The sequence below is a fragment of the Zonotrichia leucophrys genome, chromosome 1 (genome assembly GCF_028769735.1).
Source record: "Zonotrichia leucophrys gambelii isolate GWCS_2022_RI chromosome 1, RI_Zleu_2.0, whole genome shotgun sequence".
Lineage (NCBI taxonomy): Eukaryota > Metazoa > Chordata > Aves > Passeriformes > Passerellidae > Zonotrichia > Zonotrichia leucophrys.
In genome coordinates this window covers 89784007-89799339 of record NC_088169.1, presented here as the reverse complement: position 1 = coordinate 89799339, position 15333 = coordinate 89784007, and the positions used below count along the sequence as shown (strand labels likewise).

General features: G+C 48.2%; 1 protein-coding gene across 3 annotated transcripts in view; it reads right to left on the bottom strand.

Moving 5' to 3' along the window:
- The window catches only part of BOC (BOC cell adhesion associated, oncogene regulated), a 54572-nt gene extending 39489 nt beyond the window's left edge, over window positions 1–15083 (bottom strand). For 2 of the 3 annotated variants that reach the window (XM_064721850.1, XM_064721867.1), the window contains exon 1: window positions 14653–15083. The gene's annotated coding sequence lies outside the window, so the exon portion shown is untranslated. Of the gene's footprint in view, window positions 1–4452; window positions 4497–14652 lie in introns of those variants that run through there. The other variant, XM_064721857.1, reaches the window with a different exon arrangement.
- Between the last annotated feature and the right edge of the window lie 250 nt (window positions 15084–15333).

The following is a 15333-nucleotide window of genomic DNA, read 5'->3' as shown; positions in this document are numbered from 1 at the left end:
AAAACCAAATCTTGATTACCTACCAGTGGTGGAAAAAGGAAACAGGGGAGAGGAGATTTTTCTGTTGAGATATGCTTTTTGAAGCTGAAACCAGTAGGCACAGAGGAGACAAGACTTCTCCACACAATCCTCCACCTGGGACCAAAATTAACATGCTTTGCCTTTCCAGTCTACCATGTGCCACACCATCATCATCATCAGAGGAGGAGGCATCTGCTTCCTCAAAACAATTTCTGCCAATCACCATACACATTTTTTTACTACTCTCACAGCTGTAGCTCTCACAGAGTTCCCGTGCCCAGCACTGAGCTCTGCTGGCACAAGACTGGACGACACAGCACAGCTGGCCTGCCATTTCCACCTTGATATCAAATACAAAGGTTTGGCCATTGCAAAGCCCTAGGAAATCCTAGGGGAAATGACCGTGGAGATGACTTGTGCATGCTTTGTGGAGAGGCTGGATGGGCCAAATGAAGAGTCCCAGACTGGCTCTGTCTACCAAAAAGACAGACAGAAAAAATAATTTAAAAAAAGACAGACAGAAAAAAATAATTAACAAAAACCGCATTGGCCAAAGAAGCATTTAAAAGCAAAACAAAAAACCCAGTCTGGTTTGTAGTCTGTAACAGCTGAACCCAGGGACATGCAGAGCATACTTTTTGTTCCTTCAGTACAAAAGCCCTTGGTTTCCCTTCCTCCTCATTCCAGCATTTCCCCATCGGGGGTGTCAGAGACAGTTCAAGGCCTCCCAGTACTTCAGACAAAACTGGGTCTTGCTGCCCTGAGAACAAGTGACTGGGATCTAAGAGAACTGGGGAGATTTGAGGAGCTGAAGAGCTGCAAAGGCTAAACCTGCTGCCCCTGGATGGCCAAGTGGTCAACATCCCCATGACCTGCCACAGGCCAGTGCTTCCCGCCAGGGTTTGGCATCCCAAGGTGCAACTCTGGCTTGCAGGCTGCATGGCCAGGCCACTTGGATTCCCCAGGGCTTGCTTGTGCTACAGCTGGTGCTCTGCAGCATGTCAAAGAGAGAGAGAGATTAACTCCTTTTTTAAGTATCTCATTACTGTTATATTTTTAAACACAGCTGGGTGAAAATTTTTCAGCAGAGCCATAAATAAATAAATACTTTGAGGAAATTTCCTGCGATCTGGAAATTTTACTGACTGGTCTGGCCTTTATCAGATTATGTTCCCTCTCCAGTATGCATAAGCTCCACTTGCTTCTGCCTTCTCTCCTGTAAGGACCAAATCCATTGAAATATCTATAAAATATCAAGATTTCAATGCCTGTACTGTTTGATATTTTAACAACCACCCTCCTGACCAGCACAGCAGTCACATATTCATTGTTGTCCCACCTGATGATTTTTAATTTTCCCTGCAATCAGAGATGTCACCTGTCAGAACCCTATGATCCAGACATTAAAAATTTATTTCCTAAACCTGTCTGCAAAACACTTTTCCTGCTCTTAGGAGAGAGATGACAGAACACAATCGGCTGGGAATCTAATGTCTCTGATAAGCTTTCCTCTTTCACAGATCATCCTGCTACAATGCCTCCATCATAGCTAGCTTGGTTTAGAAAGCAGTTTCTACAGCTGAGGACAACAGTCAAAATCACCATCTGTCATGACATCCTACATAAAATAAATAAGAAAGACAACACCACCCACTACCTCCTATTAGCAGACTGTTAAGGAAAGCAAACAATCACCCACTTCTGAAGAAGCCCAAGACAGGAGGAGCATTTCTCTTCCAGTCGGTCCCGGCCTGCCTGTGGCAGACAAAGCCTGTTTAGCAGTGTCTGTACAAGAAGCTGCTATTACATAAATAGCAAATGAAATTCAGCTGAGAAGAGGTGCCCCAAGCGCGAGGCTCTGCACATGGAGCAGAGGAAATGCTTGCTCCAGAAAGGCTGCCTTTCTACAGTACTTCTCATTTTAACAGGATGGTTCCCATTTAAATCCTCTTCAATCCTGAAAGAGATGGCTTGGAGCTCCCAGCCTCCTTACCCAAATGCTAACCCACTCCTTGTAGCCCAAAAAAGGAAATAAATTCATGAACAAATAATTTCCAGTACTTTTTTTCCAGGCTATTGTTGTGTGACTGCATTTGGAAGTAAGAGAGAAAAAAAACAAATACATGACTGTGGTCAGAGTCTGGCCTAGAACAGGGGAAGGAAAAAAAGAAACCTCAAACCCCAAACGCAGTCCTTGTTTTTTATGTTTAGTCGTTTTTGGAGAAAACTGTAAGCAGTAAAAGACCAGGAATAAACACTGACACCAGCTCCTGGGCTTTGGGGTTGACAACAGGAGAGGAGATTCTAATCTATTCTTCCATCTATCAATGCATTCTGCTCAGCCTAAAACATTTTTAAAACCTAAGTCTAATAGGCTGATTATCTAATTGAAGAAGTCTAACTTGTCTTCTGCTGCAAAGGACTAAGAAGCTTTTGTGTTGTGAATTGCTTTATCATTTTAGAATGCCTTTTCAATGCAGAAATCACCTTTGCTTGAGAGGTTTTAGCAAATGTTTCACAGGAAAGATCAGATGGCCTTCTCCAAAGACTCGCCCAAGCAGTGTTCTGGGAGGACACAGCAAGCCCCTGACATTTGATTGCCTACAGGAAATATAAATCTAGAATTCTGTGGATTTTTCAAAAATCCTTATATTATCATCTAGTAAAGGAACATAAGGAGTGTTAGATTCCCTTATTGTACAGAGACTCCTTTAAGAACGCAGGTGCTCAGCAAAAGCCATCCTCTGCCTCAAGGACATTTATCTCTAATTGCTTACAGGGACTGTCAACGTCTTTTTTGAGAAGGGAAATCTGTGACTGTCCCACAGCACTGAACACCACCAGAAAAACCTTTCACTGTTCAATGCAAAGCCATATGTAGACCAGCTCAGGCAGTACCTACCCTCCAGATTACATTAAAACTGTCACTTGCTACAGACCACAAGTGCAGCATTAGAAGTGGGAAGGAATAAGGTCTTTCCTCTCCCTCTAGCAAGTGTGAAAACTCACCTATCTAAGGGAAATGCAATCTCAGAATTACCATTAGGGAAATCATTCACCATTTCTCAACTTGGAAAATATAATAAACTCTTCCAGGAAGAAGAGCACTCAGTTTTGTGAAAATGCTGCTCCACAATTTTAGAATCCAGTTGTGCAGCTGGCACACTCTGCCCTGGGATGGGTAAAACAAGCTGTTTCATATAGTCACATCCACAACGTGCTGCAGGATTTAATAGTTCCTCATGAAAGAGATAAGCTATATAAACATAAAATGTTAAAATGGGACAGAAAGCAGCTTCAAGAATTCTCTCTGCAAGTACAACACGGAAACAATTATAATTTCCCTCTGCATTTATTGCCAGCTGAAGCTTTTCTGTTTCTTCGCTTTACTTTGCCGATAACAAACATCTGTTGGGAGCATCCTGCCCTGTGCAAGAGAGGAACACATCCATCGCAGCCTTCGGGACTCTGTACTCAAGCAAAGCCTCTGGAGATCCTCCTCTGTAACAGCCCCAGAAAAATCTCGGCTGGTCTTACCTCTTGACTACAAAATTCTCCCATGGAAAATTAGTCTTTTTTTTTGCAGTGTACAGTAGTTCAAGTAGTTAAGGAGACCTTCAGAAAAAATATGATGAGCTCTAGGAGAGATGATCTCTTGAGGTCCCCCATATATGTCTAAGGATCTTATTTTAGGGTCTTCCTTCCCAGCTCTTGCCTGCTACCAGCTTTTACTCACATATTTCTTCGTCAGAAAGCTCTAGAAGCCCAAATCACCAGGCTCCAAGGTAAAGCTGACCATCTGTGGCTCATTAACAGCTTTTGATCCTTTTTGGCCTGGTTCCTACATGCCCCTTGCAGATGCTGGCAGCTCAGCACATGCCATGTCCGCTGCTTCCCTGGCTGCCTGTAAGGAGACAGGTCAGCATAAAACCCTCCTAGGCCGCAAAGTGCTGTGAGATCAGAAATGCTGGTGGGGACTTCAAAATGTTGCCTTTGAACCCTCGAGCCCCAATCCACCAGCTGAAGGGAAAGAAGGGAAGGAGAGACGTGGATCTCACTTTGAGGACGGCGTTTCTCCAGAATAACCCGTGGGGAGGCAGCAGCCAGCCTGTATCTGCAGGCAGCCGCCGTGCCCAGGCAAGGGCTCCCGGGCCCGCTCCGACACGCAGCGCGCGGCGCTTGCCCCGGCTCGGCAAGGCCTGGGAGCATCTCTGCAGCAGCAGGCTGGTGCCTGGGGAGGCACTCCTGGTTGTTCCTTATCAGCCTTCCCCAAAACAAGTAAGGGCAGGGGCACACAGGATATGGCCCAACAAGCCTTTCTCAGCCCCAGCAACTGCTGCTGGCAGCACTGACACTTCAGGCAGAGAAGGGGAAATTAAAGACAGAAAACAGGGAGAAAAGGGGGTGCAAGGACCTGGCAGAGGCACCTACATCCTTTGGGAGGCAGCATGAACGCAGGGAACAGGGCCACGCTACAATCCTCAGCTGCAATCCTGTTCTCCCTTCTCATTGCAAGGTCCGAGGCAAAACTGAAAGGGGGCTGTGTGCTGGGAGAGAGGAAGAGATTATATGCACTAAGCATGAGGAGGGATGGGTGGCACAAACCCATTTTAATGCCTTTTCTATCCCATGCCTTGTCTAATTCAGCTGGACAGCAGTGAAGACAGCGGCTATGTTAGGGCCTCTTCACAGTCTTTCAGGCACAGGGAGTGTCCTGGGATCAACAGAGAAGAAAAAACTATAACTGTGCAGCTGTGTGACATCTCCCACCACTCTTCCAGTCCCAAGGCACTGACTGCAAGGACACAAACACCTCATCTCAGATCTCCTCTGTAATTCAGTTATTTAGCTTGCAGAGAGCAGATCAAAACACTTGCCAAATGGAGGAGTCCTGCTACAGATAGGCTCCTCTTCCTGGAGAGCAGAGCAAAGAGTCATCCCTTCACTTAGACACAAAGAGCCCTTGGCAACAGTGCCATTAAAAACAGCATGTTTCAAAGCATTCCTCTGAGCAAAAAGCCTCTGACTGCAGTTCAGGCTGTTAATCAGACAGTACAAGGGCATGGCCATGAGCAGTCCCCCAAGACAGTTTGCCTGCAGCTTTTTGCAAATGGATACCAGAAGAGGATGCATCTGAATCCCCACCCGCTCCCCCAAACAGTGCTCTAAGTCAGAAAAGCAAGGAGAGGGGAAAGAACCTGCTCAGGTTTCACTGAAGCAATCCTACCCTCTTTGAGAGAGAGTTCCCAGTTAATGCATCAAGCCAAGTTTTGCTCATGTCCTGCCATTGGGGTCCACACAGCTCCCTACTGGGCTGCCTGTGCCTGTAGGGGTCAGATTAGCCCTCAGGTACCCATGTATGTCCCCAGACATGGGCTCAGTGTGCTCAGGAAGAGCAGCTCTTTAGCAGCAGTAACTCTGCTGTCCCTCCCTGCTGCTCCTGCACCTCCTTACAGTGTAAGGTACCTCTTTGCTGACCTGAACATCTCCTCTTGCACCTGGGCACAATACAAGCAATGCCTCCAGAGCAGGAGAAGCACAGTCTCAGACCCCCTGTGGAAAGAAGGCACACAGTATTTATGTAATGGTACGGTTTAACTTGAGACTGCACGTTGCACGGCTATCAAACTGGCACTCTCCTCTTCCAGCTACCTTTCAAAGCACGATGCCACAACTGAAAACTGGCAGACAGGAAAGAATTAAAGACATAATTGGCTCCTTTCCTTTCCCTTCAGCCACAAGCTCGTGCTCTCCACCTGCAGCTCCCCAGCCCCGCAAGATGCGCTGCCTGCCCCAGTGTAAGGCATGCCCAGCAGCAGGACGGTACCAACACCACCTGCACTGCCAAGTGCCCCTTGGGAAATCACTCCCTGGAGCACATGCAGCCACTGATGTGAGCTGAAAGCTAAGGAAGATGAGACTCTGCTATGACAACTCAGCTTCAAGGCGGACAACTTTCAGTCAAGGTTTACTGACACTGGACTTTGACTCTTCTGAGCAGGGCACAATAGAAGATGCAACATGAGACTGACTACCAGGCATGGTGGGGTCTGTACTTAGCTGCAGTCCTGACCTGCCCAGTCACTCCAAGGTACATGTGTCCTTTTCATGCTCTATTTTTATCTCCTCTTTCACATCTGCCTCACTGTTTTGAATGGGAATGTAGGAACAGTCTCCTGCTACCAGTTAACATGGTATCTGTCATAGCTGTGTCCCAACCTTGGTTAAAACTTGTAGACACAACTGTAATACAAACAGTAATTTAGGTTATGGAATATGCTGATGGGGGAAGATGGCATAGAGGCCTTTCCCAGGCTTTAATCCAGAGAGTCAAGAAACCTGTACTTCAGTGCTAAAACTATGTTAAAACTGGGTTATACTCACATTTTTGTGGCTGATGAAATTTGCACTTGTTTGCTTGGTCACTAGTTTGGGAAATTTTTTTAAAAGTAGTTCTTTCAAGTGGCTCAGAAGTTAGGGATGTCCAAAGCTATCCCCAGGAGATTATAGAGTCAGGCATCAATGACAAACACAGCCTGCCACTCGCTCTTGATGTTGGCGTCTTTGTGCTCCTACTCCCTTCTCCCCAAACCTGCAGCCCAGGCAATTGTGAGAAAAACAGGACAACTGTATATTTAGCAACTATGTTCCTGCCTCAATTGCTACATGATGTAAGTAGTAGACCCTTCCTTCCACAGGCTTCATGATGCCATCAGCAGGATCCCACAGCCTGTATTGCACATTTCCCCACCAGGCAAGCACAGCCAGCTCTAGTGGAAGCTGGAGTAGACTGGTTCCTGTCCTGTGAGACACAGGGCTGGCTTGTCTTGCTGTAGCCATGTAAACCAGATCATTCTTCCCTAAGGCTTCCTGAAACTGGCTCCCTACCTCCCTACCAAGAGGTGACTAAGGTCAGCAAACACACCCAGGCTCCAGCAGCTCCAGCTCTGTACCTTGGTACTGACCTCCCTTTCTCAGCATCCATCATCAAACTAATGGGCTGCATGATCATCTGGCATAGTTGATCATGATCCCAAGCCCTTCCTGCTCTCTGCTGCCTGGGCAGACACCTCTGACAGGATCTGGAGCTGGGGTGACAATAGCTGAACTACTCTTGCAACATTTACAGCACTTCAGGCACCCAGAGCAGCAAGGTCCTCAATGGCAACCAGTTCTTGTGTGGCCCTGGACTCTTTCTCTATGGCATTACAAAGGTGTTCAGGCACAAGCTGGCACAGAACCAGGAGCTCAGCTCCTCATCTGCTGGAAAGTAGACATCTCTTCCCTTCAGGCCAGTCCCAGACACCCCAAGGGTAGTCGGAGTGACAAAAGGTGATGATGGATACATTTAAAGCAGCTGGGTACCTCTCTGAGGAGCTCTTCATGCACCAGCTTCTCCCAGGCTTGTCTCACCCTACAAGCCTCCAGCTGCAGAAATTCCTGACAGCTACAAGCCTGATACCCTGCTTGGCCAGCTGAGGGGTATGGAAGTCCCCAGAGGGACTCAAGAGCCAGTAGATATCAAGCCCTCCTCCTGCAAGGGTCCCACAGCCCTGCTGTGGTCAGGCTAGCCGTGCCCAGAAGTTAGTAATGAGGTGTTCCTCACTGGATACAAACCTCATTGCAACTGGTTAACTGGGGCCATCTTGTTCTCTTTCTGCCCAGATAACTCTGGCTTAGAAACTTCACTTCAAGTGCTTGCAAGCCAGGATATGTGCCTGAATAGCCACTAACGAAACAGGGTGCCTTCCATGCAGGAGTAGGTGGTCAGGGCTAATCTGGGCAGCTGTTACACTGGTGACAGTGGGACTGTCCCATAAACCCACCATTTTTCAGACCCTGTACTGAAAAGTGAAGAGAGGGAGCTCATCTCAATGCACAAGTCCCACTGACTCCTCATTGCATCATTAAAGTCGGCCCAGGTGTTTTTGAAATATCCCACCCAGCATGTTTCTGAAAACATCTCTTGACACTGAAACTCAAACCCAAGCCTTCAGTGTGACAGTGCTTGAGTTTGTTAAACAAGCAGCTTTCTTCTGGAGAAATAAAACACAAAAATCATATGCCCATCACCATTTAGGGTTCCCAAAGAAATCTCACTCTGACAGCAGCAGGCTCTAAAAAGCTGGACCAGACAGTTCTTTTTACCACCCATGGTCAACAAATAGCAGGAATCTTCCTGCTCCAGCAGGGACTGCCATCCAGAGAAGTGCTGGAGCAATGAAAACGCTCTCCACATCAGCTACAGCTCAAGGAGCAACTTGGGACAGAAGGCACCAGAATAAATTTCTTCAACATCCAGAACACTATTGGCTTCCAAATAATTGTCTATTTGTGTGCGTGCATGCACAAGAATCCTCGCTCCATGGTCTGTCTTTGTGCCAGCATACTCCCAGCACTGCGACTCTCTAGGGACAAGGCCCATACTTGTATTCAATCTTGGCTTTGGCTCCCAAACACTAAGGTTTCAGATTATGTTTTAAAAAACATTTTCTCTGGCAACTGGGCTGTTAATGGATGTGATGTTTTTGCTCTCGCCTCCTCCCCACCTTTAAAAGCTTGGCACTAAAGGCCTTCTTTGAAGATAAGGCCAAATTTTCAATTTAAGGGGAGGAACTTCATAAAGTAGATTTGAAGGGATGGAGAGGAGGAGGGGAAAAATAAGAAAAACAACCAACCCTGGAGCCACTTAGCCTGTTGAGATGTACACTGTGCAGCACATAGGATTACAATGGCCTCTCTGTACCACCACTGGCTGGAGCCAGAAGTTGGCTGCAGCTGCACTGCTGCTACCTACGCCAGGCTTCCCGAGGGTCACGCTCAGAGAGGGCCTTTGCTGTAGCTGCACACCAGCCTGCCCTCCAAAGCAAAAGCATCCTGCACTCCCTACAGAGCCCCCATGCACCCAGCAAGCAGGGGCACACGTCCCAAAGGCAACCACAGGAGCCGCCCACTGGGCTGTCAGTGCCGCAGGAGGCTCTCTGCTGAAACCAACTGTGCTCCTCATCCAAGGGGTTTTGGAGGGCCAGCAAATCTATGGTCTCTCTTGATCTCAAGCAGACCTACCCTCAACACCACAAGGAGGCAGGGAAGTGCCATTTAGTTTTGCAGGTGGAGAGCTGAGGCAAAGAACAACTTTCCCCAGCTTGGGGGGGAATCTGTGGTGTAGAGGAGAATCAAACGCAGCTGCCCTCACATCCCAGGCTTGCACCCTAAAACATGGGCATCACTAAGCAAGGTGACTGCTCTCCCTAAAATTACCAGGATAAATTACAGTGACATTACCAGAAGAAGCTGAATTTTGCAAATAAATGCTGTATTCCAGGCCAATGTATCCATATTTGAGGTGTATTTCTCAAAAGACTACCTCACTATGTTTGTATTACCACAGGCCTTCTAAACCACACTAAACTCAACACATTAATTCACTGGGATCTGTCTAACCTGTCCTTCTGTCAACTAAAAAGAAAATAAAAAGTAACCTCATTCTGTATTTGAAAGGTGACAACACAGTTCTGACAGGAATCTTTACACCCTTTTCCCCTACACTCATGATTTAAAGAACAGCAGAAGGACATATATCTGTAGCAGACTGATGCACAGTCTTCAGATATACAAGCTTGTTCAGACTCGCTGACATTACAACCAGTGAACACATCCCTGCACTTGGCAGGGCCCTGGGTCTATGGCTGTGCATGAAAGTACAACCTGCTAGCTAATCTCTCTGCCAGAGTGGACCTGAGAGAGCTGAAATGGTATTGCTGCAGGCCTTGGGGTGAAAACCTTTACTGCCTTTGCCAGGCACAGAAGTTAATGAAAAATGATCGCTTTCCAAAACACCATCTGGCTTTCACACACACATCTAGAGACACCACAGCCCAAAACCTCTGCAAACTTGACAATGGTGGGTTTCCATAGGGGCAACATGTTGGACTTTGCCCAGCAAGCCTCCAACACTCTGCAAAGGCACAAGGCACAGTCACCATCCTCACATCTAATGGCTGCTCAGGGAAGATGACTGGACACAGGGCAGCAGCCTCTCAAGAGCAGCAGAGCAAAAAGCAAGTCTGGCTCTCACCTCTGTGCTGGCACACTGCCCACAAGGAGGGCAAAGAAGCTCGAGCACGTCCCACACGCTCCCTGATGCACATTTCTCTCCATCAGTGCCATTAGAGCCAAAACAAATTGGCAGTGCCTCTTACTCAAGAGCTCCTACAACACACAATGGCAGCGCTCAGAGCCCCACACAGGCACCCAGTCCAGGTGCTCCACTACCAACCCCATCAGGCTCTCATCCCAGAGCTGTCTCCCATCCTGTTTGTCCTTTTGCAGAAAATTTGTCCATTTTAACAAAAGGAGCATGCAACATCCTCAGGGCAGGGATCTGTTGCTCCCTGTTTAAGCAGGGAGCAACAACTTAAGAAAGTTCTGCAGCGCCTGCAGCAGCTCTGGGACTGTGTAAGCACCAAGTGGTTTCTTTTCTCTGCAATAAATATCCTTCTGAGCTTTTCAGCCAACTTGCTTCCACTGCATCCATACTCCTTTTGTCTTAGCTTCCCATGGACACTCAGACAGCTGTGTTGCTGGAGCACACGCTCCTGCAGAGAGATTTTAGAAGACTTACACACAAATATGCATACAAAGCAAATTTTGAAAGCTTCCCTTTCTGCAAGCATTCCTTCCAGAGAACTGGCTTCAAGCACTGTGTTCAGCCAGTGAAGCAGCAGATATGATGTTGTATGATTTGGAGCCAAGGGGAACTAAACCCAGCATCAGGAAACAAAAAAAGAAGCATGCAATACCTTGCATTGAACAATTTCCCAAAGTACATTTAGAAACCTGAAGGATGATATTCACCCCCATTCTACCTAAGGACCTGCAATTCATTTAGTCATTATTCACCTTAAATTGTTCTTGTGGCCTAGGAACTGGAATACATAACAACCTCTGAAACTGAGACTGACCACAGGAGCACCAGAACACACAGCAGCAGGTTTTTTCCCTCAGGATGTTTTCAGTCTAACCAGAAACAGGAAGTCTCCAAAGATTTTGCAAGAGAACTTTTTCCTTGTGGGATATCCCATCCTAGCTGCAGAATTCACACTGCAGATTTTTAGCTTGGGAGGTAATGGTTCAGAGCAAGAGATCTGCAAGCCTTGGTCTATAACATGCCAATATTAATATATCAAAGTCACCTCTGTACATTAAAGAAGTCCAAGGGAAATGTGCCTCATGTCTCTGAGGCACTCAGCATCAGATATTAAAATCAGATATTAAAAATTAAACCCACCATTATTTACTGCCAAAGGAACTTTTGTTAACCTCGAGTTACCTCAGCCTGCTGCTGCTGCAACACCTCGCAGGCTGAGTGACTAAACTGAGTCCAGCTAGCTGAGCTCAAGTCTCTGAAAACCCACCTGCCGGCCAACCTGGGCTGAAACAACCAGCATGTCCCCAGCACACCTTTCTCTGTTAGGGCTCCCCTGCTCCATGAGGCAGATAAGGTGGGGTGCTGGGAGACAGCTTGCCTTTGCCTGGGAAAAGAGTGATTTTGGAGGCACAGAGGTGCCTCTCCAGCCCTGTGCCAGTCCTGAGGAGGCCCAGCACAACAGAGAGGGTTCTCCCCATGCACCCGAGTTGTGTCCTGAGAGACATTAGAATAGGTACAGGTCAGCTGGCAAGAGCCAACAGAGAGAGTAATATCTGCCCCTCCTCCCAGTGCTCAACCCATCAGCACAGGGGCACAGTTCCATTTTCTGCACAGGAACAGTAAGGCACAGGGCTGTGGAGAAAATTCAAGCTCATAATAGGGCATGTTGTGCATGGGCTGAAGACACAGCCCAAACACCTCCACTTCCCAACACAAGCTTCCAACTGAAGTGCCTTTCCTGTCCTGTCACCCATATTCCCTCCCACAGCCCAGGTAGAAAAAGCAGCATTTGGTTTTTTTCCTATGCTTGTTATCAGATTGCAAGGTTTCTGTGCTCCTAAGGGCGTGTGGTTCAGGAATAGGCCAGGAAACACTGACAGGTAGATCTGGTGGTGTCTCAGTCAAGTGTTTCACTAACTATCACAAGAAACTACAAAAAATCAGGTCTGCCCTAAATGAGTAACTTTTCTCAACTCAGGAAAGGCACTTTCTCCACTGCAGCACTGGGGAGTGCGGGGAAAAAGCAGGCTGCTTGCTTCATGGCCCCACCAGTGATGCTCCTTGCTCGGCAGGAGGCTCCAGCTGGCTCCAAAGAAGCAATTCTGCTGGCCCTAGTAAGCCAGGAGGAGCTGTACCAGCATCATGAAGGTACTGCAGGGCTGCCAGGTTGGTTCTGAAGATTTGGAGGGATCTGTCTGCTGTTAGTTTTGAGGACATAGCAGAATTGCATGCAGTGAAGTCGACTGAGCAATGATTCACCTGTCCTTCAACGGAGCAAACCTCCAAGCCAGGAGTCTCCCACTCTGAGGGCTGGAAAGACCTCTGCAAACATCAGATACTGGGTTCCACTTTGCAACCTCAAAGAACCTCTCGCTCTGTGCTTCTGTATCATGTCAGTAGAAGGCACAGAAAAGCTGCTTTCTTCAGACTGCAGGGATACATAGAACTCATACAACTTATATGCTAGTTTGGAGCACACACATGCAGAATCATGCAGCTCCAATGCTTCTCTGTTGTGCCAAGCAGAGAAGAAATGCGTAGATTCTTGCACTGGGATATCTCTCAAATAAAGGTCCTGTGGGTGTGTGTGTGAGTGGGAGAAAACTGACCCTGCCTTTCCCAGCTGCACAGAACCTCTGTGCACTGCTCAGATGAACCTGCCTCACATTCCCCAGCAGGATGCAGGGAGGACTGCACTGTGTCTGACTTCAACCCTCACAGTAAACACCTATTGGGACCTCTTCTGCTTGGTATATGCAGGATGAGTCCCTGTATCTGAAGGGGAGAATTAAGAAAAGGACCTGGAACAAAACTCCATTCATTTCTTGTAAGAGAATATCATGCACCCAGCAGGAAGCTCACAGCTCTTCCTAATTGTCCTACTTACTTCAGAAGATCCCCACATGACTCCTACAGCATGGGAATTTATTTCACCTTCATTTCTTTAGGTCACTTAAATAAATACAACGAATCTTCACTGCAAACCCATGATGTGTTTCTGCTGAAATCCTTCCCCACAACATGACCCTCAATATTCCATCCATTAATTCAAAGCGTCTGCCATATAAGTACATAGGCATAAATATGGAGGAACCCTCCTCTTAATCACAGGCACACTAAGTCAGTTAGTTTCAAAAAATACTAAGATAAAATTCTACTTACAAAACGCCCACATTCTTCTAATATTTTCCATGGTAGTTTTTTGGCCCATGGGAAAAGAAATTTTAACAGCAAATTGCAAATGGACATATCGAAAAGACACTATGGTAGCAATTGAAATTGTAGAAATGTAGAGATGTAGACATTAAGAGAATTGGGCACCAAGAAAAACATTTAAGACATGCTGGGAATTACATGCTGGTCTCTGAGTATGTGTATGGATTCCTGTTATCCCACTCACATAATGCTGCAGAGAGGTCAAGAGAGTTTCTTTAAAACAAGCAAGGACAAAAATGACCATCTTTAGTAGATGTGAACTGCCTTTCACACAATGCCAGTGAAATAACACTTGGGGTACCAGAATCAGTTGGGGAAATGCCCAAACACAGATTTGTATTAAGTACCTTCTGCCAGTTGGGGGTATTGGTTAAAGTCTATTATTTTCCAAAGTATCTTCAGAGCACTTGAAAAAGTCTTGTTTGGACACAGCTACAAATTCAGCATCTCACTTTCTCCCCAACACGTTTTCTATTTACAGGCACCATCCAGACAATCTGCCAAAGCTGCAGTCCAAGCAAGGAGGCACGCGTGCACAAAACCCACAATATCCCACTGCCGGGCAGAAAATTACTTCCCCTGACCCAAATCACTCCTCATCCTTGCACAAGCGTTAAAAACTCTACGGTCACGGAAGAGGACAAAAATTCTAACAGACAGACTGCCCACTCCCGCTTTTCTCTGCTGCAGCAGCAGCCCCTTCACACAGCACAAACCGAAATGCCTTCGCATCTGCCAGAGACAGCTCTTGTCTGTAAACTCCCAGCAACTTTTGACAAGAGTTGGAGCAATGGAGGATGGATCTGCGCCTTACTTTGCACAGCTTCTCCTTCTCCCTCACTGCTCACCGTGCCTACTAGCCCAGCCGGCAGCGAGGACAGGGCAAGGTCGTGGACCAGGCTGCTGGGGAAGTTCCAGGGAGCCCGGGAGCGTGTGCGTGCCCTGGGCCCTCCATTAGTTCTGGCCGAGCCGCCGACGAGGAAGAGCTGGAGGGAAACATCCGAGCCCCCCACATCTCACCTGCCTGCGCCAAAACAAGCGCCGTCCCGGCGGGGACCAGCGGGTCTCCACTACTCCCTTGTCACGTATCCAACATCCCTGGTCAGACCCCCTTCCTTACATCTCCACACCAACTTCCCAAACTCTGCCGCTGCCTGAAGATGGATGGGGTGAAAGCCCTGCGCCCCATCGCCCGCCACCACCGTGCGTCCTCCCAAGCCCCTCGCCAGGGCCACCAGGCCCGGGCCCCCTTCTCTTTCACTCACCGAGATCTCCAGTGGAGCAGGCGGGGGGAAACACAAAGATGCCCCAAACGAAGGGAAGCAACAAAGAGGCTTAACTCCAGGAGCTGGGAACTTCCAGGCCGGATCTGTGGGGAATTCACTAGACACACACACACGCACGCACACACACAGAAAGGAAAAAAAAAAAAAGAGCGAAAAAGAGGGGTGGAAGCCTGTTTTGGGGGGAAGGGGAAAGTGAGGGGGCCCTTGGTTTGAGGGTGGTGGTTGTGCTTTTTCTGCGGGTTGGCGCTGGGGATGGGGGGCCGCGCTGAGCTCAGGCGCGGCGGGAGGAGGAGGAGGAGGAGAAGGAGAAGGAGGAGGAGGAGGAGGAGGAGGGAAGAGGCGCCGGGATGCGGGAAGCCAGACCCTCCATACGGGAGACGGCTTTTGGATGACTGAACTCCCAAACAATTCCCTGCTCCGGCTACTCCTGCCCCAAGAGCCTCCCTCCTTCCCCTCCCCCTGAGGAGGAGGGAAGAAGAGGAGGAGCCAGAGAAGGGAGAAAACTCCAAGCAAAACCCCTTCCCCAAAGCTGGGCAGCGGCCGGGCCCCTTCCCCCCCCCCCCCCCCCCCCCCCCCCCGCACCATCCCCGTCCCCCCAGCACCGCGAACCGGGAGCCGCGGGCCCCCAGGGCCGCTCCCCGCCGCCCCACGCTCCCAGGC